Below are 27,772 nucleotides of genomic sequence, written 5' to 3'. Positions count from 1 at the left end.
TTAACTCTCCTATGGCACCGTCTCTTCCCATCCTATCAGCTAAGGACCTTGACACTGACCTCCTTGTTTTTTTTCACACAAGACATTCCATCTATGCCTCTGGGCTGCCTCTAGCCTCAGGTAAACCTTCATCTTCTGGAAGAAGCTTTTACCATTCCTCCTTAATCTTAGTGCTTTCTCCCTCAGATTATTTCCAATTGATCCTATATAGATCTTTTTTGTACATAGTGGTTTGCAAGTCTTCTTCCCCATTAGATTGTGAGCCCCTTGAAAGAAAGGACTGTTTGGTTGCTTTGTTATTTGGGTTTTGTGGGGAGTGGTTTGCATTTATTTGTATCCTCAGTATTTAGTACACTGCCTGGTATGTATTAGGTACTTAATAAATGCTTATATATTTGATATATTTCACTAAAAATATGAAGTCATTTTCTGAGAAATCCTATCTCCCTTCTCCTTATTGAATTTCACTCAGATGTCTTCCCTGGCTATCTCCTCCTTCACTCCTATCTCACATGAACAGGTGACACTTTTCCTTGTCAAGGCAAAATCCTTTATTTGCCCACTTGATCTCTTCCTTTCCGGCTTTCTCCAGCCAATTATGAACTGTATCACAGGGACATCTCCAATTGTTCTGATCTATATCTCACCACTGGATCCATATGATTCAGGAAGAGAAAGTGATATTGGTGATTTTTCACAGCCCTCCCTCACTTAAATCCAATCCACTTGTTTATCATGGCATCACCTCCCTGATGTCATGGTCCTCTTCAAGAACAAAAGACAAACAACATCCCCTCTATTACATTCTCTCTCTCCCTCTCCCTCTCCTTCTCTCTCTCCAGTCTCTCCCTGGTAGATCTACTAGAGCTAGTAGAAGAAGTTCTTTCTGACACTTAAAAACATTTCCATGATTTCCTGATCCTTAAGAAAGCTTCACTTCACTTGATGGCACCGTTCCTGCTCCCCATTCTCTGATATCAATTGTCATCTTAGCTAAACTACTTGAAAAGGCTATCTCTACTCACTTCCTTAACTTCTTCTCCTCTCACTCAATTCTAAGCCATCTGTAGTCTGGCTTCCACCCTCATAATTCAACTGAAACTGCTCTTTCCAAAGGCATCAGTGATCTCTTAATTGCAAAACTTAATGGCCTTTTCTGAAACCTCATGCTAACTAACCTGTGTGAAGCCTTTGACACTGCTGAACATCCTTTTCTCCTGGATATTCTCTCCCCTTTAAATTTTCATGAAATGATTCTTTCCTAGTTTTCCAACCAGTCTGACCAATGCTTTGCAGTGTCCTTTGCTAGATCTTCCTTTGGGTCATGAGCTATGACTATGACCTTTGGATCATAACTGTGACTTCCAAGTGGGTCCTCTAATCTTCTCCCTCCATATTGTCTCATTCGGTGCTCCCATCCACTCCCATGGGTTCAGCAACAGATTTGCATATTTGTCCTTTATGAATTTCAGTCTCATATCACCAACTACCTCTTGGCCATCTTGAACAGGATGCCCCTTAGGCATCTCAAACTCAACCTGTCCCACCAAACACTCTCTTCTTCCCAATTTCCTTGTTACTGTCAAGAGCACCACCATCTTCACAGGATCCAAGGTTCAAAATCTTGGTGCCATCCTCAACTCCTTACTCCCCTTTTTGTCAAACCTTGTCCATTTTGTCTTCATGTGTGTCACATACTTTCCTTTCTCTCTACTTACATAGGTACCACTTGACCCTAAGTACCTCATACCTGGACTGTTGGAGTAGTCTTCTGGTTGGCTACCTTGCCTCAAGTCTTTCCCTACTCCAGGCCATCTTTCTCTCATCTATTGAACTGACTTTCCTAAAGTGCAGGTCTGATCATGTTGCACACACACCTCCAATCTCAATGTTTCCCTATTATCTTTGAGAGCAAATGTAAAATCTTCTGGATTTTAAAATCCTTCTTAATTTGAGACCTTCCTACCTTTCTAGTCCCCATTCCCCTTATTCCCCTCCACATATTCTGCAATCCAATGACACTGATCTTCTTTCTGTTTCTTAAACACAGCACTCCATCTTTGCACTCTCTCCTTCAGGCCCAAAACTCAATCCCTCCTTACCTCTGCCTCCTAGCTTTCCTGGTTTCCCTCAAGCCTACATACTAATTCCACCTTCTACAGGAGGTCTTGTCCCATCCTGTCCACTACTAATGACTTCCCTCTAAGATTGCCTTCTATTGACACTGTATATATGTTGTATGCACATAATTGTTTCAACAATATCTAACTCAAATAGAATGTGAGCTTCTTGAGGGCAGGAACCATGTTTTTGCTTTTTTTTTTTTTTTGCATCTCTAACACTGATCATGGTGCCTACAACATAGTAGATGTGTAAAAAATGCTTGTTGACTGACATGGGGAATTCATATCAACTATTTGGAACCAGGCATGAGTTTCAACAAAATCTGTATCAGCATGGATCCCATTTCAAGGTCCAGATTATGATAAATCAGGGATGCATCTTCTCATTCTCCCCCAAGTCTGACTGCCTTCCCTTTTACCTCCAACCACTGACCATGTGGCAAATCAGGGAAATCTGGGAATCTGAGCTATACCCCTGGTTACCATACTGCCCTGCCCATCATGTGTTTGGAAATCATGATCTGCTATCCTCGCTATGACCCAAGAACAGTTTCCTTCATTCTGCCCACTGGCATTTTGCTCCATCTACCATAACTGGATAAATATAATGTAAAATACTGTGCTTCTTATTGTTTATATACTCTGAGGTAGTTAAAAATATACATTTTCCAAAGGAAATTAAACAATGGTATTAGAATTGACAGAAGTCAGCAAAGAAGGGGATAGAATACTAAAAATTTGTGTTCAATAAAATCAGAATGGTCTTACATATAATCTAATTGGCATCATCCAAACCATGACTAGCTATCATTTTTATTAAGATGTCATCAGAATAAAACTGATTGCATACATCTTTGTGAAGTCCAACCAAACCTCGATTTTCTCAATTATACAAATTAATGACTCCCCTTATTAATCATTCACGTTCTCCCATTAACTGCCTTCTTGCAATTTCCTTCCTTGTTAGCACATTTCCATTTGGACGGTGGTGGTACAAGATGGGAACACAGAAACACACTATGTAACAACATAAATATGTCAATTCTGAATTACCTGTTGAAATGAAAGGCAGGCTAGAGAACTGGGGCTCTCTCATGGTACTCCCTTATTTGCACTGTCTTCTCCTGCACAGTCCTCTTACTGCAGATATGGGCCATGCTATATTTTTTCCAAGCACCTTTATTTGTTAGGGCTTCATAAGTTTGTCACTTATCTCCCACAACCACCCTGGGAAATGAGCTGATAACATCATCTCTTTGCGTAAGCAAGGAGCAACATAGGGAGGTAAAATAACTCATCTAAGGTAACCTGACCCCTCAGTGGTTGGAGGTGCCTCCTGGGAACCATTTGTACTACTCTCTGAAGCCATACTCTTCTTACTCAATAATCATTCACCCTTTTTTACATCTAGTTTTCCTTGAATAACTTTAGGGATCCAGCATCATGCCAATTTACCAAAGATTGCTCTAACAGGTCACTCTCTTTGAAGTCATGTGCCACTCACTTTCTCTTCAACCAAAGATCTGCTAAACCCATAGGATATTTTCAGCCCTCTGTCCCCAGTACTCCCTATCATTTCATGAACTTACCTCAGTCAGCCTTGGACATTAATTACAGCCCACAGTTGTATGAGGTTTTAAGGTTGGGAAAGCATTTTACTTCCTTGTCTCATTCAATCCTCACAACAACCCTTGGAAGTAAGTGCTATCATTAGCCCCATATCACAGCTATGGAAGCTGAGGCTTGAGAAGTCAAGTGACCTGACCACAGTCATATAGCTTGTAGCTGTCAGAGATGGTATTCAAACCCAGGTCTTCTTGACTCCAATTCTAGCTCTCTGGGTAACATTGGATAGAAGGGGAAAACACATGTCAAGAACTTAGTATGTGCCAAGTACTATACTAAACATTGGTCATACAAACAGAAAAGTGAGACACTCCCTGTTCTCAAGGATCTTACGTCCTAATTGGAGGAGACTAAATATGGGAGTTTAGCTATGAGGTACATAGAAAGGCCAAATGATGCTTAAAGAGCAGTGGTATGTCAGATGGAAAGGCCCAGGAGTCCTTGGACTAGATTCAAAGATAAGACAAAAGTGGTATGTCTCTCTTAGAAATTGGCATTAATTCAATGTGTACATGGCAGATGCTCCTCTTCACTGGCCCCTATTTATAAGCTGAAACTTTCCCTTATGGATGCATGTGTTGTAGTGATTATTCATCAGGCAAATAGATCGTGTGTCTCCATGGGGAAAATTTACTCTGAAAGAACTTTGAATAGTTGATCATAATGGAGGCAGCTAGGTTGCTGGTGTCATCTTAATAAACAAATATTAAACGGTGTATTTGAAAAGATGGCTTATGGTGACCAAAGAGAAGGGTTTCTCACTTGGAAGGGAAACCAAGCTACTGAGTTGGTTGAGTTACTGAAACCAAGAATCCCAAATCATCTGCCTTGGGAAGAAGAGTGCTGCTACTGAGGAGGTCACAGGTCTTCCAGAAGATCAAAGTGAGCATTATTTTTTGTACAGAAGCTCATTGAGTTAGAGCTAGAAGGACCTTACAGACCATCATTTTACTTTTGAAGAAACTGAGCTCTAGAGAAATGAAATGATGTGCCCAAGGTCACCAAGGTAGTAAGTAGCAGAGGCAGGATTAAATTCCCATTTTCCTTACTGTAAGGCCAACATGTAATTAACTGCATGCTGCCTTTCCACATAGATCACCTTATACAGACATATTGGTTTAATTAAATTTGATTTAAAACCTAATGGAAAATTACAGGGGGCAGAGCCAAGATGACAGAGTAGAAACACGGACCTGCTTGAACTCCCCTCAAAGCCCTTAAAATACCTGTAAAAATGACTCTGTACCAATTCTAGAGCAGCAGAAGTCACAAAATGACAGAGGCAAACAGATTTCCAGCCCAAGACAGCCTGGAAGGCCAACAGGAAGCATCTATGGTACTGAGCTCAGAGCAGAGCCCAGAATGGGCCACACTGGCACAGGTGGGACTAGAGCAGGTTTCACAGCATGGAATCATGAGCAGCAGCTGTGGTTTCCATATTTCTCAACCCACAAATGACAAAGACAGCTTCAAAAGTCAGTGAGAAAGCTCTTTAACTTGGGTGAGAAGGGAGCTTGGTTGGGCCCCAGCCCCAAGATGGTGGCAGCCACTACTGCATCAGCAGCTGCTTCTGGAGCTCTAGGCTTACAGACCCTGGGGGAATTGAGCTGCTGATCTGGGTCTCAGTTCTGGCTATCCTTGGGTGAGGAGGAGTGCTAGCATGGCAGAGCTGGTAGGAACTGTGGAGAGGGAATCCTATTTGAAGTTCCAGGGCAGAAAAAGTGTTGACATTGCTCACAGACCAGAGTATAAACCTGGAGAGGAGTAAATGCCTCTCCTTTGACTATGCTACTTTGGAGGAACTGAGAACTTACAGGTCTCTAAAGATATCTCAGAGAACAGCTGCACAAAACCTCTGAGGCCTGGGATAGTATACCCTCCATTTGACAAGGGACCCCAAAGTCAAGTAATTGACTGGAAAATGTTCCAAAAGGGGGAAAAAATAAGACAATGGGAGGATACTTTCTTGGTTAAAAGTTATTTTCTTCCATTCTTTCAGGTGAAGAAGAGCAAAGCATACAATCAGAGGAAGACCAAAGCATGCAACCAGAGGAAGATAGCAAGGTCAAGGCTCCTACATCCAAAGCCTCCAAAATCTATGCAATGGTTTCAGGCCATGAAAGAGCTCAAAAAGGATTTGAAAGTCAACTAAAACATGTGGAGGAAAAATTGAGAAGAAAAATGAGAGTGATGCAAGAAAATCATGAAAAATGAGTCAACAGCTTGCTGAAGGAGAACCAAAAATTGCTGAAGAAAATAACACCCTTAAAAATAGACTAACCCAAATGGCAAAAGAGGTCCAAAAAGCTAATGAGAAGAATGTCTTAAAAAGCAGAATTCACCAAATGGAAAAGGAGGTCTAAAAGCTCACTGAAGAAAATAGTTCTTGAAAAATTAGAGTGGAGTAGATGGAACCTGATGACTTTATGAGAAATCAAACACTTATAAAACAATACCAAAAGAATGAAAAAAATAGAAGATGATGTAAAATATGTCATTGGAAAAACAACTGACCTGGAAAATAGATCCAGGAGAAATAATTTAAAAATCATTGGTCTACCTGAAAACCATGATTAAAAAATGGCCTAGATATCATCTTCCAATAAATTATCAAGGAAAACTGCCCTGATATTCTAGAACCAGAGGGCAAAATAGAAATGGAAAGAATTCATTGATCACCTTCTGAAAGAGATCCCAAAATAAAAACTCCTAGGAATATTGCAGTCAAATTCCAGAGTTCCTAGGTCAAGGAGAAAATATTATAATCAGCCAGAAAGAAACAATTCAAATATTATGTAAATACAATCAGGATAACACAGAATTTAGCAGCTTCTACACTAAGGGATTGAAGGACTTGGAATATGACATTCCAGAGGTCAAAGGAGATAGGATTAAAACCAAGAATCACCTACCCAGCAGAACCGAGTATAATATTTCAGGGGAAAAAATGGAATTTCAATGAAATAGAGGACTTCTAAGCATTCTTGTTGAAGAGACCAGAACTGAATAGAAAATACGACTTCCAAGTACAAGAATCAAGAGAAACATGAAAAGGTAAATAGGAAAGAGAAGCCATAAAAAGTTTATTAAAGTTGAACTGTTTACATTCCTACATGGAAAGATGATATTTGTAACTCATGAGACATTTTTCAGTATTAAAGTAGTCAGAGGGAATATATCTATGTAGGTGTATATGGGTATGTATGTGTATATTATATATGTGTAGGTATGTATATGTACATGCGTGTATGTGTGTGTGTGTGTGTGTATATATACACATAAATGTATACACACACACACACACACACACACACACACATATATATATAATATGTGTGGGGAGGGGGGTTTACAGAGGGCACAGGGTGAGCTGAATATGAAGGCAGAATCCCTAAGAAATAAAATTTGCTGTTGGGTGGAATGTACTAGGGGTAAGAGAAAGGGAGAAGTAGAATGTAGCAAATCATTTCACATAAAAGAGGCAAGAAAGAGCTTTCACAATGGAGGGGAAGAGGGGGGAGGTGAAAGTGAGCAAGTGAGCCTTACTTTCATGGGATTTGGCTTAAGGAGGGAATAATACATTCAATTGGATATGGAAATCTATTTTACCCTGTAGGAAGGCAGGGGGAAGAGGATAGGAGAGGGAAGACAATAGAAGGGATGGTAAGTTGGGAAAAGGGATAATCAGAAGCAAACACTGCTGTGGGAGGACAGATCAAGGGAGAGAATGGAATAAATGGAGGGCAGGATAGGACGGAGAGAAATGTGGTTAGTCTTTTACCACATAACTATTATGGAAGTGTTTTGCATGGCTGCACATGTATGACCTATATTGAATTGTTTTCTTTCTCAGTGAAGATGGATGGGGAGTGAGGAAGGAAGAGAATATGGAACCCAAAGCTTTAGTAATGAACGTTAAAAATTGGTTTAGTGCAACTGGAAATTAAGTTATACAGGGAATGGGGTATAGAAATCTATTTTGTCCTACAGGAAAATAGAGGGGAGGGGGATGGAAGAAGTGGGGAGTAATAGAAGGGAGGACATACTGGAGGAAGGAATGGATGGGATTCATGCTCCCTTGGGGTGGAGGTGGGAAGAGATGGGGAAAAAATTTTGAAGTCAAATTCTTGTGGAAGTGAATTTTGAAAACTGAAAAATAAATAAATTATATATTTAAAAAAACTAATGGAATATAGAAAAACAATTTGTTTTCTGTGTACGTGTTGACATGAATATGTGCATTTGGGGCAGATATGGGCCTACATGATGCAAAATAGTCAGTTTGGAGTGGCGGTTCTGTATTGGATTGACAAAACAGAAATGTACCACAAGTTCCCTGCAGTTCTTGGATTAGCCACGGAAACAAACATGTTGAGAAAGCTTGAAAAATTGACTTGGTCAAAACCCAACACAGTTAGCAACACCTTAAATGCAAAATGCAGTCCTAAGACAAGACTCCAAAACCTGTCCACAATTGTCAACTCTCTTTCCACCTCAGTACACCTGCATGTAAAATGAGACAAAGTAAATGCTATTTTTACAATACTGACTGCTTTAACAACATAACAAAGTCTGGTTTCTGGCTCCAGCCTGTGTCTACATGACAGGAAATTACCTGTGTGATCAACCAGAAGGTGCAGCTGGAGCTCAGCATCTTGTCTGCTCAAACAAGCTGGATCCTCCCAATAGATTTCCTTAATCTAAGTGGGGGAAGGCCCTTAGTTCAGTTGCAATGTGGGGAAATTTCTAGTTATTGTTTGTTTGCTTGGCATACCATTCTCCTTCCATCCTGTGCTTAACATCCTAGACCATTCCAGATGGCATATCACAGAGGATTGTACGTCCAGATGGAAGGATGGAGAGCACTGCCATCAACCAACCAATTGATCAATCCCAAAGCACTTACTAGGTACCAGGCATTGTGTTAAGCCTCGAGGATACAGAAAAAGGGTGGAAAACAAAACAAAACAACACTTTAGGCCCTTTAGTCAAGGAGCTCACACTTCATTCATTTTCCTTTGGGTGCTATTTTCTTATCCTCCATATCATTTTCAAATTGCAGACACAATACAAAGAATCAAGAGACAGACTTTTTCTTTTTCTCTTTTTCTTTTCTTCCTTTTCTGTTTTAAAATGAACTTTCCTTCCTAATCAAGGAATTTCAATTACCCAGGTAGTGAAACTTGAGCATCTCTGGAGAAAGCATCCTACCTGGTCATCAGCAAGCATAATGTGGAGAGTATGTTTTCAACATTTCCTGGGTGGTGGGATGGTAGGGGGGAGGGATATGTATTCATCTCTGCTAGATTGCTTAACCATAGATTTTCCTGCTTGAGAAACAGAGCATTGACTCAGAATTTTTTCCATCATCAATAACAACCATTACAACCAAGTAAGAAAGGATTCCTCAAATTTGAGGGCTTTCATTCCAATGGAGGGCTACAAGATGGCGTGGTGGGTGGGTGAGTATTCTTAGCACAATTCCCAAGTGATGGGATGGTACTGTCCCCCATCTGAAGGGACCCGCATAAAGACATAGATGTCTCTACTGGGGCACTGACCCTGGTGCTGAATGAATCCTAGAGAGTGAAATCAGCAAGTTTGCCAGCTGGGATTACATTGTGCCTCCCAAAGTGAAGACATCAAACAAAGAAAAGGTTGTGTTTTGTCAGAGATAATATTTAGAAAGTTGGTACAAGATGTCTTTATAGCTCCAAAATGTTTTTGCAAACTGATTGCATCCTTTCAAATACCAGGCCTTTGGAGACCTTCTTATAACTAATTAATCAACTTTGCAAAATGTAAAGCCTTCTTCTGAGCAATACCCACAATCCTGCCACCTTGGGGAGTAATTTTCTTGTTTTCCTAGCATTTTCCCAATCTAATTATTGTACCTCTAAATAGAAGGTTTGTTATTATATAAGCTGATTAATTAGATATGTTATTCTATATCAGGTAAGAAATCACCAAAGGATTGGTGATAAGCTTAAGAAATCAAGTAAGACTGTAGAAGGCAAAATGCAATTACTTCCCAATTAAAAAGCCATTTGACATATTTAAGAGATTAATAAAAATATTCAATGTTGTTAAGAAAAATAATTAGCATTTCTAAGGAAGGAATCAATATGTTTCTTTGATATAGCTGAATAGTAGTTTTCAATGATATGCATATAAATTAAGAGGTTGCATCTTTTTTGTAAAATGGTTTAGTGAAGATTTTTCCTAGTACTTTTCCCTAGCAGTGTGTCTGGGTCCTCTCTGATAAGACTCATTACATAAACTGTCAGGCAAGGAAGGAATTTAAATCAGGTATAAAGTTCTTTTCTTGAGATCTTTATCTAAATACTCATTGAGGGACAAGAAGTTTTAATTGTTTTTTAAGACAGTTCATGAATGTAAATGATTTTTATGTTAAGATTCCTTGACTATTAATCATTGAAATATACTCGACAAGGCATGTCCCCTGAGGTCATGAAGGGAGCAGAATGGCAGCACACCCCTGCTGGAAGATGAGCGATAAGGCTTGCCAAGTTCTTGGCATGTTTGACACCTCTGATCTAAGTGACAGGTGATTCAGGTTCTGAATTTGGGGTTTGGCACTCATATGATTTTTCAGAGTTTATAAAGTCTTTTACATATATTATCTCCTTTGAGCCACACAACAACCTTGTGAGATGAGCGTTTCTATTATCCCCATTTTATAGGTGAGGAAACTGATCTGGAGAGCAATTAAGTGACTCATCCAGGGTCACACTGCTAGTAAATGAATGAAGTAGGATTTGAACTTGCATTTTGCTGACTCCAAGTTGAACACTCTCTATTACACCAAGCTGCCTCTGAGTGAGCAGAGAGAAGGGAACAGATATGAAAAATGTTACAGAAGTCATATAGTCAGAATTTGGCTTGGTACAACCACGGAAGAAGAAGATCCGAGTGTCACATCTTCCCACAAGCTGAGTATGACTCAGATCTACAATGCCATCTATCATGGCAAAAACCACCAATAGATCCAGCTGTATCTAAAAGAATCATGTCTAAGGGCAGTGATCATGCCATTTTACCATGGTAAGATCTTTTTTAGAGTACAGTGTCCAGTTTTGACCACCTCTCTATAAAAGGGATATAGAGAAATGGACAGTGAGGCAGAGAAGAGGTAAGCAAAGAGTGTAAAAGTGGTCTCCTGTGGTTAAGGAGGCATGAAGGTTATTTAACAGGGGCAAGGGAAAGAGAGTCTAGATTGTTATTCTTATGTTGATACTCTTTTGAAAATGTTTCTTCTTGGGGGGCAGAGCCAAGGTGGCAGAGTAGAAGCATGGACCTGCTCTATCTCTCCCCTCATAGCCCATAAAATATCTATAAAAATGACTCTCAACAAATTCTAGAGCAACAGAAGTCACAAATTGACAAAGTAAAACAGATTTCCAGCCCAAGACAGCTTGGAAGGCTGACAGGAAAGGTGTATTGCATCAGGCTCAGAGTAGAGCCCAGACCAGCCTGGGCCACACAGCATGGACAGGACTGGAGTAAGCTTCAGGATGCAGAATCATGGATAGCAGCTGTGGTTCCCAGATTTCTCAACCCACAAATGCCAGAAACAGCTTCAAAGGTCAGTAAGAAAGTTCTTTCACCTGGGTGATGGGAGCACAGTCAGTGACAGCATGTGCTTTTGGAGCCCTCTTCTTAAAGACCCTGGGGGAATCAAGGAGCTAATCTGGATCTCAGCCCTGAGTGGCAGTCCCAGGGTGATAAGGAGCACTGGCTGGTGTGGTGGAGCTTGTGGTGACTGTGGAGAGGGAATCCTACTCGCAGTTCCAGGGGAGAAAAGAGTACTTGTGGTTGCTCCCAGAGCACAGGCCAGGAGAGGAGCAAACTCCCCTCCCTTGATTGTGCCACCTTGGAGGAACTGAGAACTTGCAGGTCCCTAGAGTATACCCTCCACTTGACAAGGGACTCAAAAGTCAAATAACTGGCTGAGAAAATGCCCCAAAAAGGGGGAGGGGGAAATAAGACTAGAAAAAGTTACTTTCTTGGTGAAAAGGTATTTTCTTCCACCATTTTGGATTAGGAAGAACAAAGCATACCATCAGAAGAAGACATCAAAGTCAAGGCTTCTATATCCAAAACCTCCAAAAACAATACTCAATGGCTTCAGGCCTTGGAAGAGCTCAAAAAGATTTTGAAAATCAAGTAATGAGAGCTATGCAAGAAAATCATGAAAAGCAAATCAATAGTTTGCTAAAGGAGACTCAAAAAATGCTGAAGAAAATAACACCCTTAAAAATAGACTAATCCAAATGGCAAAAGAGGTCCAAAAAGCCAATGAGGAGAAGAATGCTTTAAAAAGAAGAATCAGCCTAATAGAAAAGGAAATTCAAAAGCTCACTAAGAGAGGAGTTCTTTAAAAATTAGAATGGAGCAGATGAAAGGTAATGACTTTATGAAAAACCAAGAAATTATAAAACAAAACCAAAACAATGAAAAAATAGAAGACAATGTAAAATATATTATTGGAAAAACAATTGACCTGGAAAATAGATCCAGGAGAGATAATTTTAAAATTATTGGTCTACCTGAAAACCATGATCAACGAAAGAACCTAGACATCATCTTCCCAAAAATTATTGAGGAAAACATCCTTGATATTCTAGAACCAGAGGGTAAAATAGAAATGGAAAGAATTCATCAATCACCTCCTGAAAGAGACTCCAAAAGAAAAACTCCTAGAAATATTGCAGCCGAATTCCAGAGGTCCCTGATGAAGGAGAAAATATTACAATCAGCCAGAATGAAGCAATTCAAGTATTGTGGAAATACAATCAGAATAACACAGAATTTAGCAGCTTCTACACTAAGGGATTAAAGAGTTTGGAATATGATATTCCAGAGGTCAAAGGAGACAGGATTAAAACCAAGAATCACCTACCCAGCAGAGCTGAGTATAATACTTCAAAGGAAAAAAATGGAATTTCAATGAAATAGAGGACTTCCAAACATTCTTGTTGAAAAGATCAGAGCTGAACAGAAAATTTGACTTTCAAATTCAAGAATCAAGAGAAACATGAAAAGGTAAACAGGAAAGAGAAACTTTAAGGAACTCATTAAAGTTGAACTGTTTACATTCCTATATGGAACGATGTTATTTTTAACTCATGAGACCTTTTTCAGTATTAGGGTAGTCAGTTGGAACATGTCTATGTAGGTGTGTATGGGTATGTATGTGCATATTATATATGTGTTGGTATGTATGTGTACATGGGTGCATATGTGTATATCTATCTATATCTATCTATACACAGACAGAGGGCACAGAGTGAACTGAATATGAAGGGAGAATACCTAAAAAATAAAATTTACTGTTGCATGGAATGTACTAGGAGTAAGAGAAAGGGAGAGGTAGAATGCAGCAAATCATATCACATAAAAGAGGGAAGAAAGAGCTTTTACAATCGATGGGAAGAGGGGGGAGATGAAAGGAAATAACTGAACCTTACTCTCATGCGATTTGGCTTAAGGAGGGAATAACACACACTCCATTGGATATGGAAATCTATTTTACCCTGCAGGAAGTCAAGGGGGAAGGGGATAGAAGAGGGAAGATAATAGGAGGGACTGCAAATTAGGGAAAGAGATAATCAGAAGCAAACACTATTGTGGGAAGAGAAGTCAAGGGAGAGAACTGAATAAATGAAAGGCAGGATAGGACAGAGGGAAATGTGGTTACTCTTTTACAACATAACTATTATGGAAGTACTTTGCATTGATACATGTGTATGGCCTATATTGAATTGCTTGTTTTCTCAGTGAGGGTGGGTGTAGAGGGATAGAGAAAATATAGAACTCAAAACTTTAAGAATGAACGTTAAAAATTGTTTTAGCATGCAACTGTAAATTAAGCTATGCAGGCAATGGGGTATAGAAATATATTTTGTCCTACAAGAAAATAGAAGGGAAGGGGGATGGAAGAAGGGTAGGTAATAGAAGGGAGGACAGGCTGGAGGAAGAGGTGGATGGGGTGTATGCTGTCCTAGGATGGGGGGTGGGGAGAGATGGGGAGAAAATTTTGAATTAATATTTTTGTGGAAATGAATGTTAAGAACTAAAAAATAAATAAATTATACATTTATTTTAAAAAAATGTTTCTTAAAAGGGCCAACTTTGAAGTTGTCCTCAAGGTTGCAGATGATGGTCAAGTAAGATAAAAATGGGCTACCATTTTTTTTAAAGCAGAAACCTCTGTTATACAGTAAGAAGAGTTTTGTAACTGTTAGAAACTAACTCTGGCAGTGGGAGAATGAGATCTTGGAGGTTGTGGAGCCTTTGTCTCAGCTGATTTCCAGAATCTGTCTATTTCCTCTTCTCTGAACAGATTGGAGCTACCTAGGCCCTTTTGCTTGATCATCCACAAGCTTACCTTACCCTCTGCAATTCTGTTCCCTCATTCAGCACATGCCCTACCACCTTCAGAAACTTTCTCTGACACTCCTAGCCCCTGCTGCTCTTTGAATCCTTGTAGCAGTGATTCCACCCCCTTCCACTCTATTCAGCCCTTGTGTATTGCATTCTGCTATAGGAACCAGTATATTGATCCACTTGTGTAAATCTTCTCTTCCCAACTAGACTGGGAGTTCATGAGGGCAAAGATTTTGTCTTTGAACCTCCTACAGTAATTAGCTAGAGCCTCTATAAATATTTCATCAGATCATGGGTCTAGATCTGAAGGGCCCTTTGGATGTCATCTAAATCTAACCACCTCATTTTAGAGGTGGCCATCTTATAGAGGCCAAGAGAAATAAAGTGCACTGATCAAGGTCATACAAGTAGTTGGCATCTGAGTCTAGATTTGAACTCTGGTCCAATGATTCCATGTTCATTGTTCTTTCCATGGCATCAAGTTGCCTCCTTTTGTTGACTGATTGGCTGGTCAAATAGATAACTAGGTAGTCTAGATGATTGAGACTCTCACCTCTCCTGGAGGCAGGGAGATGATTCCTCCCAGCTCCATGAGTCTGTGATTGTCAGGAAAAATTTGCTGTACCGAGAAATTGGCAGCAGAGGCAGATTTTTGCCAGTAGACAGATTGGGCTGGCAACAGGCAGAGGACACAAAGAAGAGGCTTCTCTCCCCTCTGACCTCAGGACTATGTGGTGCACTACCCTTTGGAGATAAAAGGAGAGGAGCCAGCTGATTATTTGTCTTTCATCAATTAATTTCATAAGGTCTGGAAATCTCACTTTATTTTCCTAATGCCAGAAATCCCAGAGGTTAGCAACCTTCTGAAAGAGATGTGCCAAAGTGTCAACTGCTTTCGATTAAGCAGGCTGTTGGGGAGGCAAGGCTGCTGGGACAATGCTGATCATTAAGTGAGGGGTTCAGGGGACGGGGTCAGGGGCATTGAATAAATTATAGCCCTAGAATTTGAAGGAAGACAGTGCCACTAAAGTACCCTGGTGGCCAGGTCTCAGGCTAGTGGTGGCTCTCCATGGTAGTGGGAGGAGGGGGAGCAACTCCAGCAGGAACACTCTGCTCAAGAAACAAAGAAAATGGGCTCATCTACAGCGTTTGGTGCATGGGCATGGAGTGGGGGGAAGGGCAGAAGGGTTTGTTATGTGATCTTTCAAGCTTTTTCCAATCTTTTCCTTATGGTGACCATTATATCATATAGAAACTGGGGGAAAATAGTTCACACTCTATTTTCCAGGAAGAAACAAATAATGCATCCCCACCCTTTAAGGGGTCATATCTCTTTTGTATATTTTAATCAAGAAATCAGTGTTTTTTCACAACTTAAGAATATGTAACTAGATGTTACAGTGGACAGAGCACTGAACTTCAAGTCAGGAAGACCTGAGTAAATCCAGCCTTGGATACTTACTCACTGTGTGACCCTTGTTTGCTTCAGTTTTTCTCAACTGTAAAATGGGTATAATAAAAGTATTCGCAGGGTTACTGTGAAGATAAAATGAGATATTTTTAAAGCACTTAGCACAGTGTGTGAAACATAGTAGGCACTATGTAAATGTTTATTCTGTTCCATACCCCCCAAGAAGAACTACCCCTCTGCCCTGGGATTGGTGTGAGAATTCTGGCTAGACATCTTTAATTATTGATGACAATCTGTTTTGGGGGAGAAGTGGCAGCTGTGGGCCCTGGATCTCCCCCTAAACCACAGTACATAGACTTTTGGGATATAAAGAACGAATATGTTAGCGTTGACACAACTGGGCTGAATAAGCCCAATACTCCCTCCATTCTGCCCTGACCATTGTGTGGTCTGGGTTTCTTTTGGGACAGCATTCATATTTATGTTCTAGTCTGTGTCTAGTTCACTGTGGTGGCTGCTTAAAGTTTTTGGTTTAGGTTTTTAAATTGCACCTGAATGCTCACAGAAGAGCTATCAGGGGTTTTATTTTAAGGGAGTTGTTCCTTATTGAGCTGTGTTAGACTGTATAAGTCTATTTTTTATAACTTTTGCTCAGCCAACTAAAAAAATCTTCTCAGGGTAACAATCTTTTGTCTTTTAATTTTTCCTTTCTTTTCCATTTTACTTATTACTTACCTTACTCCATGTATGTCTAGAAAATAACAAAAAACATTGGAGGCTTTAGGAAAACAATCTCACTACTTTTTAGTTATGTTTCATAACAACACTAATTAATAATAACAATAATAATACCCAGCATTCATTTAGCACTTTAAGATTTATAGGGGGGCAGAGACAAGATGGCAGAGTAGGATGGACCTACAGAAGCTCTCCCCCCATACCTCATAAAATACCTGTAAAAAATGATTCTAAACGAATGCCAGAGCAGCAGAAGCCACAAAATGGCAGAGTGAAAGAGATTTCTAGCCCAAGGCAGCTTGTAAGGCTGACAGGAAAGGTCTATTGCACCGAGCTTAAAGCAGAGCACAGCCCAACCTTGGCTGCATGTCAGTGCAGCACAGACAGGACTGGAGGAGGCTACAGGGTGCAGAATCAGAGGTAACAGCTGTGGTTCCCAGATTTCTCCCCTGACAAAAGCCAAAAACAGCTTCAAAGATCAGTGAGAAAGTTTTTTCACCTGGGTGAGAAGAGAGCAGAATCTGGCCCTAGCTCCGGGGTGCAGGGCAGTGGAAGTCACTGCGGCACAGCAACCATTTTTGGAACCCTCAGACTAAAGACCCTGGGGGAATTGAGCTGCTGATGTGGATCTCAGCACTGAGTGGCAGACCTGGGGTGAGGAGGAGTGCTGGCATGGTGGAGCTGCTGGAGGCTCTGAAGAGGAATTCTACTGGCAGATTCTGGGCAGAAAAACGTGTGGTTGCTACCAGACCAGAGTGTAGGCCAAAAGAGGAGCAAACACCCCTCCCTTGATTGTGCCACCTTGGAGGAACTGAGAACTTGCAGTTCCCTGAGTATACCCTCCACTTGACAAAGGACTCCAAAGTCAAGTAACTAGCTTTGAAAATGTCCCAAAAATATAAGACTATAAAAGGCTACTTTCTTGGTGAAGAGGTATTGTCTTCCATCCTTTAGGATGAGGAAAAACAATGCATACCATCAGAGGAAGACAGAAAAGTAAAGGATTCTGCATCCCAAACCTCCAAAATAAATATGTAATGATCTCAGGCCTTGGAAGAGCTCCAAAAGGACTTTGAAAATCAAGTAAGAGAGGTGGAGGACAAATTGGGAAGAGAAATGAGAGCGATGCAAGAAAATCATGAAAAGCACATCAACTGCTTGCTAAAGTAGACCCAAAAAATGCTGAAGAAAAATAGTACCTTTAAAAATAGACTGACCCTAATGGCAGCAGAGGTCCAAAAAACCAATGAGGAGAAGAATTCTTTAAAAAGCAGAATTAGCCAAATAGAAAAGGAGGTTCAAAAGTTCACTGAAGAAAACAGTTCTTTAAAAATTAGAATGGAGCAGAATGAAACCAATGACTTAATGAGAAACCAAGAAATTACAAAACAAAACCAAAAGAATGAAAAAATTGCAGGCAATGTGAAATATCCCAATGGAAAAACAAGTGACCTGGAAAGATAATTTGAAGATTGTGGGACTACCTGAAAGACATGATAAAAAAAAAAAAGAGCCTAGACATCATCTTTCATGAAATTATCAAGGAAAACTGCCCTGATGTTCTAGAACCAGAGGGTAAAATAAATATTGAAAGAATCCACTGATCACCTCCTAAAAGAGATCCAAAAAGAAAAACTCCTAGGAATATTGTAGCCAAATCCCTCAGTATCCAGGTCAAGGAAAAAATATTGCAAGCAGCCAGAAAGAAGCAATTCGAGTATTGTGGAAATACAATCAGGATAACACAAGATCTAGCAGCTTCTACATTAAGGGATTGAAGGGCTTGGAATAGGATATTCCAGAAGTCAAAGGAACTAGGATTAAAACCAAGAATCCCCTACCCAGCAAAACTGATTATAATACTTCAGGTGAAATATGGTCATTCAATGAAATAGAGGACTTTGAAGCATGCTTGATGAAAAGACCAGACCTGAAAAGAAAATTTGACTTTCAAACACAAAAATCATGAGAAACAGGAAAAGGTAAATAGGAAAAGAAAAATCATAAGGACTTACTAAAGTCGAACTGTTTACATTCCTACATGTATAGATAATATTTGTAACTCTTGAAACTTTTCTCAGTATTTGGGGAGTTGGAGGGATTATATACATACATATAGACAGAGGGCATAGGGTGAGTTGAATCAGAAAGGATGATATCTAAAAGAATAAAATTAAGGGGTGAGAGAGGAATATATTGGGAGAAGAAAGGGGGAAATGGAACAGGGCAAATTATCTCTCATGAAAGAGGCAAGAAAAAGCTTTTTCAATGGAGGGGAAAAGGTGGGAGACGAGAGGGAAAAAGTGACACCCTCATCACATTTGGCTTAAGGAGGGAATAACATGAACACTCAATTTCGTATGAAAATCTATCTTACACTACAGGAAAGTAGGGGAGAAAGGGATAAGAAGGGTGAGGGGGATGATAGAAGGGAGGGCAAATGGGAGGAGGAAGTAATTAGAAGTAAACACTTTTGGGGAGGGACAAGGTCAAAAGAGAGAATAGAATAAATGGGGAGGCAGGATAGGATGGAGGGAAATAGTCTTTCACAACATGACTATTATGGAAGCCTTTTGCATAACTGCACATGTATAGCATATATTGAATTGCTTGCCTTCTCAGTGGGGATGAGTGGACATGGGGGAAGGGAGAGAAGTTGGAACTCAAAGTTTTACAAATGAATGTTAAATTTTTTTACATGCAACAGGGAAATAAGAAATAAAGGTGATGAGGTATAGAAATCTATCTTGCCCTTCAAGAAAGGAGAGAAGATGGAAACAAGTGAAGGGAGGGATATGATGGAAAGGAAGACAGATTTGGGGAAGGAGTAATCAGAATGCACAGTGTCTTGGGCTGGGGGAGGGGAGAGATGGGGAGAAAAATTTGGAAATCAAAATCTTGTGGAAATGAATGTCTAAAACTAAAAATTAATTTAAAAAAAAGAAAAGAAAAAGATTTACAAAGCTCCTAATTACTATTATCTCATTTATCTCAATCCTGGGAGATTGGTGGCATTATTATTATCCTCATTTTACATTTGGGGAAACTAAGGCAGACATAGGTTAAGTGACTTGCCCAGGGTTCCATAGCTAGTCAGTGTTTAAAGTTGAATTTGAACTCATGTCTTCCAGACTCCAGGTCTTGTCCTCTATCAGTAGATAGGTGTGCTACCTGGATGCTTAGCTGTCTCCTCTGTATAAGATAGTTCTACATGTAGTTCTATGAAGAACAATGTATAAATCTACCCACTTTAGCATAATGGACAGAGTACTGTTCTAGTAGCCAAGAACACTGGATAGTTTCCTTTCCTGCCTCTGATATCTACAGTAGTTATTTAATTTCTCAGAAGTCTGGGCAACTATGATGATGAATTGCAGAGAAAGCACATGGTAGCCTTGGTAGAGGAATGCCCTGTGCCAATGAGTCAATCACCAAGTATTCCAAGTGTCTACTATGTGCCAGATCTTGTGTCAAGTCAAAAAATGAAACACTACCTGTTTGTAGTGAGATTGTTAGTCTAGTCCTTATCCCTCTCCATGCTAGGTCTTCCTCCATGTCTTGTTTTGTCACTACTTCTCCATGAAATGCATGCTCTTGGAGCAAAACATTAGTATTTAGAAGAGAGTTGGGGGAGCATCCAGATAAATGAGATCAATGAATCAACCAATCAACAAGCATTTATTAAATACCTACAGAACTCTGTGGTAGGGGTTAGGTTACAGAGACAAAAGCTACCTCTTCCTGTGCTCAAGGAGCTTAGATTCTACTAGAGATCAGAGGGTCACTAAAGTAGCAGAATCATTCAAAGACTCAATGCCAGATCTTGTTAGTTCAAGAATTTAGGGGAAATCCTGGAAAAAAAGTATTTAAAAGAGCTGATATTTTTTTAATTTGACTAAACATATTTAGACAGGATATGGAAATAGGGTTTTTAAAGTGTCAAATTGGACAGAATTGATCATGTGTGGCTAATATGTGACAGATCATTTTCTGCTTAGCAATTACTTTAGAATGCATTTAAATCTCGGAAGAAAATCCAATACCCTATAGTTAACAGTTCTACAGAAAGAATTCATTACACATGGGGCGGAGGAGGGGCTTCAGTCTCTTAGAAACCCCGCATAGTTTTCAATACATGTCTTACAGCTCTTAGGAGCTACAGTGTTGATGAAATATATTAATAGAAATGTAATTCTATTTATGTGTACATTAAATATCAAGAATTGGTCTTGAACAAATAGGAGGTAAGGCAAAGCTCCTCTCATAGAAATTAACAGCATGAAAGTACTGGTCAAAATTCAGCACAATTCCCATGATTACCTTGAACATATACTAGGTACCTACTGTAGGCAAGTACTGTGCATCCTGGGGAGTGATCAAATACCAACTTAGCATATTACAGAAAATGTGAAGATCACAGGTCAAAGACTTTGCACTTAAGGCGACCTTAGAAGACATATAGTACAGCTGGTGGTGCTACAGTGGATAGAGTGCTGAGCCTGTAGTCGATAAGGCCTGAGTTCAAATTTGTCCTCATATACTTTCTAGCTATGTGACCCTGGGGGAGACTTTTCAATTCCATTTGCCTTTGTCCTCTGGAGAAGGAAATGGCAAGTCACTCCAGTATATTTGCCAAGAAAAGCCCATGGACAGCATTGGTGTGCTATGGTCTATAGGGTCACAAAGAGTAAGACACAACTGAACAACACCAACAGCAACAACAGCAGCACACACCCCCCCTCATTTTAGGGATAAAAAAAAAAAGATCCAAAAGACTCACCCAAGGTCACAAAAGGAGCAGGTAATAAAGGCTGGGATTTGAACAAAGCTCTCCTGACCTCACATCAAGCACCATGTCTTCTTAGTATGGGTGAGTAATATATCCAAATAAGAGGATTTACTTCTGGAATGCTGACATTTTGAACACAGTAGGCATCAGCTCTGGGCTCTGGAATGTATGACAGTAACCCCTTTCTCAGAAAGTTGAAGAAATGACTGATGAAAAGTATTCTGAGACACATCAAAATGAGCCTCATTTCATGAGGTTGTAAATGATGTCAATGACCAAACAATTGTTTGGGTTAAGACACATCAAACCACTGAAAGAGGTAGAAATTGTACTCAGTTTTCCAGTGTCAACATGCACTTTGCTTGTGGGCAACATCTGCAGGTCTGGCCCACTACACTCCACCGTACTTTCTAGTGCTAACTATTATGGCAATGTACAGCTACCATATGGCACATTCACCCACAGAAGGAGCAAGCAGACAAAATGCCGTTCATGGCACCCAATATGTTGTGATTTAATGTGACTTGATGGAAGTAGAACAACTGCCTTATGTCGCTATCACAAGAAGGAGACAATTTGACTGAAATGTGCTCAAGACTTGGAGGACAGACTAGGAACTGGTTCTTCTAACTGTGTACTCTTAGTAAATGTTTCTGGGGCAGCATCATGACAGTGATTTATAATCAGCACCAATTTGAAATCAGAATCCATTACCTGGTTAATCTGGGCTGTGTAGGCAATATGGAAAGTCAAACCCCAAATATCCTTCAAGTAGTCTGTAAAGGTGTGTTGGGATGCATTGAAGTAGAGAGCAAATTGGTCCAAATTAATGTCCCAAACTACCACTCAATGGTCTAGAATAGGTTTTCTTTATCTTTCTGGTGCTATGGACCCCTTTTGGCAATTGGTCTAGTGGAACTTACGCACCCCTTTTCAAATAGATGTTTTTAAATGCATAAAATGAAATACATAGGATTACAAAGGAAATTAATTATATTAAAATATAGTTATCAGAATAATAAGGAAACAGATCCATGGACCCCTGGTGTGTGGAACAAAGAGAAGACGTGGGAACAAACAGCAGGAGAGAATGAAGTCTGACTCCCTGAATAGCCCATATCTGGTCGGGGCAAAGGGAGGAAAATGATACAAGTCCATTGCCCTCCCTCCAGCCCTCATTGGGCAGGCAACCACAAATCCTCTGTCCACCTGCATACTTCCTTCCCCTCTCCTTCCTTCCCTCTTCATTGAGAATCCATCAGTTTGTATCCCCACCCTTTGTTTTGGAGGGATCATCAGGCTACAATGTAGAACTCTACCTTTGCCTACTTCTTTAAAGGGAATGAGAGAGAAGGGGCATATGTATGTCGGGAGCCTCTGCTGCTGGAGATGAAAATATAGCTCCCAGAACAAAAGCATATCTATGAAAGAAGTTCCAAAGTACTTACTAACTTATTGAGTAAGAAGGGATTAGAGGTGCCTGGAGCAGGAAACAACAAAGAACATACAGAAAAATAAAGCATATTTTTAAAGTTGAACACAAGCCGACAAAAGGAAATTTTCCATTCCTTTCAATCAAACCTCTCCTTATGACTTTCTTTGCCCAGAAAGATAAGGCAAGTCTGCTTGTATTTACTGTTTTCATTCTATTACCCAACATATTTTTAACTGTTGTGCATTTTTTATCATCTCCTAAGAGCATATCATAGAAATATATTTTAGAAAGGCAAGATGCAGTACACTAGGGGACTCAGTGCACAATTCTAATAAATTCTTGCCAGTTCTAGTACATAATTAATTCCTGAAAGAAATATAAATATAATTTTCAGTTCTTCAGTTATTTTCATCCATAAAAAGAATGAAATACCCAGTTCGCTTACATTCCATATTTATGTATTTCATGAAATCATGATCAAATTCTTTCTATAATAACAATGTCAAAAATGAATGAAGTATAACATGTCATAGGAACCTCCGTTTCCTCCTCCGTAAACAGAGAGAGGAAAAGGAGGAAAGAAGACTAGCTTTTGTAAGTTCTGTTCTACCTGCAACATTCCATGTTCTATGAATCTAATTGTAGTGATCCAGCTATCCTCTAAAAAAAAATGGATTGAGCAGCGGCAAGGCTAGATAAAATATTAGGTATATGGGAATCGCAGAACATTGTTCTTACTAACCCCAAATATACTTGTTAGGAAGGATGGTTGTGTGTCTAAAATGCCACTAAATTGAAAGTTAGGGTCAGATGTTTGGGGCAAGTGACCAAACTGAGGTTAGCAAACCAAAGGCTGAGTAGGGCTCTCTGTGTCCTCCCATACATTGAGGCTGAGATATCAGAACATTTTCACAGTTCACAGATTTGTCTCTGAAAAGGATTAAGTTTACAGTTCTGAACGACCAGGAAAGCTGAGGCTGGTGGATTTCTTGAGCTGTAGTACAACTGAAGGCTACTGGGTTCTTGTCCTATATCATATGGTGAGCCCACTGAAGGGGAATAATACTACTATTAGTAGTAATAGCAGTAGTAGCAGTAGCAGTAATTATAAGTACTAACATTACTGATATTGCTGCTGCTACTGTTGTTCTTGCAAATATTATTAGTGCTGCTACTACTAGTAAAAACACTCTTCCTAATACTGCTATGATTACTACGGTTACTGCTATTGATGTTGCTGCTGCTACTACTAGTAGTAAAAGTACTAATACTAATACTGACATGATTAGGACTGTTACTGCTGCTGATACTGCTTCTGATGCTGCTATTAATACTATTACTATTGCCAGTACTGCTGGTACTCCTACTAAAAGTGCTACTACTAATATTACTATGAGTACTACTGTTACTGCTGCTTCTGTTGCTGCTACCACTAATAAAAATGCTATTCCTAATACTGCTGTTGATGCTGCTGCTGCTACTACTAGTAGTAAAAGTACTAATACTAATACTACCATGATTAGGAGTGTTGCTGCTACAGCTACTGCTGCTGCTCTTACTTCTATGACTATTGTCACTACTGCTGTTGCTGTTGCTGCTGCTATTAGTTAACATACTATTACTAACACTCCTCTGATTACTATTATTGCTGCTACTACTACTGCTGCTACTGCTTCTGTTGCTGCAACTATTACTGCTCTTGCTGCTGTTACCTTTACTCCTGCTGATTCTGTTGCTGTAGTGCTACTGCAACTACCATTATTGCTATTGCTACAGCTACTTAAAAGACCTGTTGGAAAAGTGGAAATTTTCAAGATTTTCAATAAATTAAGAATCTAAAAGTGAGGAAAAGAGAACCTACAAAGGGAAGCTACTGAGTTTGACAAGCCAGTAACAGGCTCAGAACAATCATGGAGGATTAGATGAAGGTTTACTTCTCTTTAGTTTTGAATTTTCTAATTTTCTGGAAAATATTGGAGCTCTGGCTTCTTTATATTAATGAAGCTTCCTTCCCCCAGTCTGACTCAGGTGATGATCAGGAAGGCAGAAGCTTTCCATATTCATCACATTTATTATGTTACTGTCTCTGTTATGGATTGCTGATTTCTCTAGTGGACAGTAGCCCCAAATCACTACCTTTCCCAGATTTTTCTCCTGCATGGATGAATTATGATAAGACTAGGGCTTCTTGTGTTCCTAACATTCCAAAACTTCTTCTCCAATTACAATCTTCCCTGCCCTCTGAACCAAGAATGACTTCTGGTTGGTACATTCTTAAGGTTTCTCCCTGGGATGAAGGATCTGACAGATGGTAAGTCCTCTACTTTTACAGACCTATGCTCAAAAGTTATACTCATAATACCTCTCTCCACTTTGCACACTAGCCTCCCCAAGCTTGTCATTTGTCAGCAGGGGACTTTGTTAGACCAAGTCTGAAGTCACCTTTCAGGATCTCCTCCAGTTGTTTTGCTACCACTGAACAGGCCTGCTTGTGAAGTTGAAATGGGTCTTTTTATGAATCAAGGTCAACATGGGAATAGGTCAAAGTCACAGGCACAAATTTCAAAATGCACCAATGCTATTTCCAGCTACTGGAATTAAGACAATGAGATTCATCGTTATTTCAAACATACCTGGCCCAGTCTTTCTTTAGTGAACGTGAATGAAAAAAAAATTCTCTGCAATCATATTGGCCCTTTTAACTGGACTGAAATCGGTGAGTAACTAACCCCACTCAGCTAAGGCTAAAAACAAAAATTGCTTTGACACCATCAAGCTTTGTGTTCTTTATCAACTATTTTGACCAATCAGCTATTTTAACAGTAGAACACAAACCACTTTGGTCATTCTCATTTTTTTTTAAAGTTTAAGGAAATGTATTTCAATAAAAAGCCTTCATAGTAAAATTCACTTTTGAAATTTTTTTTTCCCTAGGAGAAAATATGAAAACAGAAATCTTTTCTAATGCTTTTTCCCCTTTGCACTAAAGAGGGCCTATTGAAAAAGTGGAGCATCTCAAAGCTCCCATAGAGATTAGCAGTGGGATTAATCCCTGAATCCTATACTTCCAGGCCAGGTGAGATAAGGAGACACAGTCAAACTAAATTGATTTAAAATATGAGTTTTAGTTTGAGTATGTGTATTTGGTATGACTACTGGAGCAAGATCCTGGACTTGTGATTTTATTGATATAGGGAATTCCGATGTGAAGAAACTCCTGCTACCAATGAATTCTGGTACCTCCTCTGCAGCTTGAATCCACTTTACAAGAGTTGCTTCAAGCATGAGAGTTTTCAGGGATTTGCTGAGTTGTGATGTGGTAACTTTGAATTGCAGATGGTTGCCTACTAGAGCAATGGGAGGGCAGGTCACTAAGGCAGTGTCACACAGCCAGTAGAGAGTGGACGCCAATTCTCCAACCAGTACTCCTAGTAGATCTCATTTTTAAACTGAATTATCATTCTTATAGTCAAAATGCCAGAAAAAGCCTATGACTATAATATAAAGGGAAACCATTATCACATCCCCTCAGAAAAGCTTTTTTTTCCAGACCTGGGTAGGTCTAAGGGTCAACCATCATAATCAACGTTACAAGACACAAATTTCCTATGGACTTTGAGGAGAGCTCCTGGAAGCCAGAATGGGAGAGTTATGTAGACAACTGGAATTGCCTAAAGATCATCGGGCCTCAATGCAGACTGGATTTTTTCCAAGAGAGACTTGCTCAGTTCCATTTCAAAGCTTCACTGTTGAACCTTATTTCAAGCTTTGGCCTACTTTGTGGGGCCATGAAATAGATGGCCTTCCTTACATCAGCCAGTTATTAAAATGAAAGGTAACAGACAACATTTTTTCTTTTTGATTCTACTTGACAATGCCTTCCAAATAGGACAGTTTCAAAAGGAGAATTACAAAGGATACCTAGACCTGGCAAGAAAAAACTCAGAAAAGCCAGGCTGAATATAGAAGTCCTACTTAAAAGAGACAAAGATGGGAAGAAAACATTGTTTCAATATATTGGATATCAGAAGTAGCTTGACAAAGGGGATAGCCCCTTTGTAGTTCTTGAAAGAAAGGTAAGAGCTGGGAGAAAGAGGACCCTAATCATCAAAAGCCCAAAGAAAGAATTTGTATCCACTTGAACTTCAAGGCAAAGGTGACAAGGTAATCATCCATGATGGGAGCTGAGGAAGCCTAGACAGAATAAATTAGTCACATAAGTGCTTTGAAAATCTCCAGTCCAAGCAGAAAAGTTAGATTACCTATGCCCTAGGGCACAAGGGAAAATAATTGCAGTCACAGGGGGTCTCAGATTCAGAGGTAGAAGAGACTGTAGGGGTCATCTAACCCAGCCCTGGCATTTTATGTGTGAGGAAACCAAAGTGCAGAGTAGGAAGTAACTTATTTACCCATGTGTCAGAAGTGTAGAAAGTAGCAGAGCAAGTATTTGAACTTGGGTCCTTGGACTCAAAATGCAAGATTACCATCATAATCAGAATTCTCATTACAATAGGACTTTGCAGGGGACAGAGCCAAGATGGAGGAGTAGAAAGACACATATACTCTAGCGCTTCCCCCACCACCCACAAAATACCTGTAAAAAATGACTCTCAACAAATGCTAGAATAGCAGAAGCCACAGAACAGCAGAGTGAAAGTGGTTTCCAGGCAAAGGTAACCTGAAAGGCCTACAGGCAAAGTCTATCTCAAGGGATGCTGAGCCGAGTGGAGCCCAGCCCTGGCCATGAAGCACAGGGAAGAACAGAACCTGAACAGACCTCCAGGGCAGAATTCCCAGCAGGGAGAGTACCAGATCCCTCAACTCACAAGCAACAAAGAAATCTCCAAAGGTCAGTGTGGAAGGGCTTTCCCAGTTGGGCAAGAGGGTAATGGGGTCTCCCCAGCACTGGCCCCAGGTGGCAGCAGAGGTGGCAGCAGCAGCAACAGTGGGTGGCAGGTGGCTATAGTGGCTGCAGAAGCAACCTGGATCCATTGTCCAGGCAGCACAGAGCAGCTGATCGGAACCTCAGCCCTCAGTGGTGGCCTGCCCCCACCCAAAGCCCCTGGGGGAATTGAGCAGCTGATCTGAATCTTGACCTTGAGCACAGTACTGGAGGGAGGAGGAGCACTAGGACCCTCCTCTTGACAAAGGATTCAGAAGTCAAGTGACTGACTGGGAAAATGCCCAAAAAAGACAAAAAAACAATAAGATCATAGACAGTTACTTTCTTGGTGAACAGG

The sequence above is a fragment of the Notamacropus eugenii genome, chromosome X, assembly GCF_028372415.1.
Source record: "Notamacropus eugenii isolate mMacEug1 chromosome X, mMacEug1.pri_v2, whole genome shotgun sequence".
Lineage (NCBI taxonomy): Eukaryota > Metazoa > Chordata > Mammalia > Diprotodontia > Macropodidae > Notamacropus > Notamacropus eugenii.
The sequence above is the reverse complement of the archived record's forward strand: the minus strand, read 5'-3'. Positions refer to the sequence as shown.